Below are 3,074 nucleotides of genomic sequence, written 5' to 3'. Positions count from 1 at the left end.
GCAGTTACAACTAAACCGCCCAGCTATTTCAGCAAGCAATCCAAAGGTAAAAACACCATCATTTGACGGTTCTGTTCCTTTCCAGGTCTTCAAGTTACAGTTTGAGAAGACCGCAGCAGTGAACAACTGGAATGCGGAAGATAAAGTTGCTGCACTGTTCGTGGCATTGAAAGGGCCTGCAGCGGAAATCTTACAGACGATTCCAGAGTATGAACGGAACAGTTATGAAACATTGATGGCTGCTATAGAACGACGTTATGGAAGCGAGCATAGGAAACAGATATTCCAAATTGAGTTGCAAAACCGTCACCAAAGAGCGAATGAGACTTTGCAGGAGTTTGCCTCGGATGTTGAAAGGTTAGCTCATCTCGCAAATGCGGACGCACCCGTGGAATACACCGAGAGGGTAAAAATCCAGAGTTTCATAAATGGCATACGGGACGTTGAAACGAAGCGAGCTACATACGCAAACCCAAAGCTGACATTTGCTGAAACGGTGTCACATGCATTGACCCAGGAAACGGCCTCACTATTGAGTAAACCAGCATACAAAGCTCATCGTGTGGAAGTGGAGAGACCAGATTGGGTAGACACAATTTTGGAAGCACTGAAGGGATCACAACATAAAAATGCCGGAGTTATTAAATGTTTCAAGTGCGGCAACCCAGGTCATATTGCACGACATTGCAGCAGCGGTCCCAATAGCTCCAACAATGTGGGTGGTCGTAAACGCAGAGCAGAAGGTGATGAGCAAATCTCCCTGACCACTCAATCGTTAAACTAAATCGAGTCAGTCGCAAGGGGCGACAGCTGGCTCCCGCAATTGAATGCCCCATAATCTCTATCTCGCATATTGGAAGAAGATCGAACAATCTTACTGTCGGAGGACATGTGGATGGAAAGGAGCGTTTACTGACTGTAGATACGGGTGCATCTCATTCCATCATTCGAGCGGATTTAATCAACAAGAAGATAACACCATTGCATGGAGCAAGATTGCGTACAGCCACTGGAGAAGACAGCACGGTTCTAGGAGAAGTATCATGTGAAATTGCAATTGGGAACGTCACTGTAGTACACAATTTTGTAGTGGCAGAGATTGTTGATGAAATCATAATTGGAGTGGACTTCTTAATCGACCAGGGCATCAAGATCGACATGCAAAGCAAGACGATGCGATATAAGAACATGGATGTACCACTTAATTTCGGCTACGAGAGAGGCTACAGCAGTAAACGAGTGCTGGTGGAAGAGAGTCAGCGAATACCACCAAAATCCGAAGCAGTCATCTGGGCAAAGGTTGATGGAGATTGTGGGATAAACAAATTGTGGGTTGTCGAAGCAGCAAACAAATCAGCACTGAACATACTTGTAGGAAAAACCCTGGCTATTACAAAACAAGATGGACGTATTCCGGTAAGAGTACTCAATGAGTTCAATTCACCACTCAAACTGACTAAAGGAGCTATTTTGGGAAGATGCCAAGAGGCTGAAGTAGTTATTAACTGTGAACAGCTCCAGGAACACGTTTCAGCTAGTAATACTAATCTTTCAAATGACATCACGGCATGGACGCAGGGGCTAGAGAAAGCATATCAGAGTAAGGCAAAACAACTGCTCCTAAAGTACGCGAACATATTTGACCAGGATGGTTCTAAACCAGGCCGCACCAACGTTGTGAAACACCAAATTGACACTGGAGATGCGAGGCCGATCCGTCAAGCTCCACGTAGTGTTCCACTGGCGAAGCGGGAAGTTGTGAGTCAAATTATACAAGAAATGAGCGACAGCGGCGTCATCGAACCATCAGCTAGTCCCTGGAGCTCACCGGTAGTACTTGTAAAGAAGAAGGATGGAAAAATGAGGTTTTGCGAGGACTACCGGAAGTTGAATGACGTTACGAAAAAGGATAGCTACCCATTGCCAAGAATTGACGACACTCTGGACTCGCTCTCTGGTACGAAATGGTTTTCCACACTGGACTTGAAAAGCGGCTACTGGCAAGTGGTGGTAAAGGAGGAAGACAAAGAGAAAACAGCCTTCAGCGTCGGAGATGGTCTTTGGCAATTTACAGTAATGCCCTTTGGACTATGTAATGCACCAGCTACTTTCGAGAGACTCATGGACCAGGTACTGAAAGGACTACATTGGAAAACATGCTTGGTGTACCTGGACGACATCATCGTATTGGGCAAGAACTTTGATGAACATCTTAAGAACTTGGAGGAAGTTTTCCAGAGAATAGCTGGCGCTGGTCTGAAGTTAAGTCCCAAAAAGTGTGCGCTGTTTAAAAAGGAAGTCAATTATTTGGGTCACAAAGTAACGACAGAGGGCATCTGCACTGCGAACGAAAAAATAGAGGCTGTACAGGATTGGCCAAGACCACAGAATCTACATGAATTGAGAAGTTTTCTTGGGCTGTGCACATATTACCGCCGATTTGTACCAAATTTTTCCAGCGTAGCCCATAGCCTCCATGAGCTTACAAGAAAAAACAAAGCTTTTGAATGGAAGAAGGAGCAAGAAGTGGCTTTCCAAACATTGAAGGAGCGTTTGTGCACTGCCCCAATGTTAGCATATCCGATTCCAGGAGCAACATTTATTCTAGATACAGATGCAAGTGGATATGCTATAGGAGGCGTTTTATCACAACTGGTCGATGGACAGGAGAAGGTAGTTGCATATTACAGCCGTTCGATTGGAAAACCAGAGAGGAACTACTGTGTTACGCGGAGAGAGCTGTTGGCATTGGTAGAGTGCATTAAACATTTTCACAAATACCTCTACGGCCAGCGATTCCATGTCAGGACAGATCACGCAGCATTGAAATGGCTTCTGCAGTTCCGTAATCCGGAAGGACAATTGGCACGGTGGATCGAGCGACTTCAAAGCTATGACTTTTCCATTGAGCATCGAAAAGGTAGTACCCATGGAAATGCCGATGCAATGTCACGAAGGCCATGTAGTTTGGAATGCAAGCACTGTTCAAAGGCCGAGGCTAAAGAAGACATTATAGATGTCCGGCTAATGACTATAACGTGTACGGATGAATGGGACAAGGAACAACTAAGAAA

Source organism: Eurosta solidaginis, chromosome 3 (assembly GCF_040869045.1).
Source record: "Eurosta solidaginis isolate ZX-2024a chromosome 3, ASM4086904v1, whole genome shotgun sequence".
Lineage (NCBI taxonomy): Eukaryota > Metazoa > Arthropoda > Insecta > Diptera > Tephritidae > Eurosta > Eurosta solidaginis.
The sequence above is the reverse complement of the archived record's forward strand: the minus strand, read 5'-3'. Positions refer to the sequence as shown.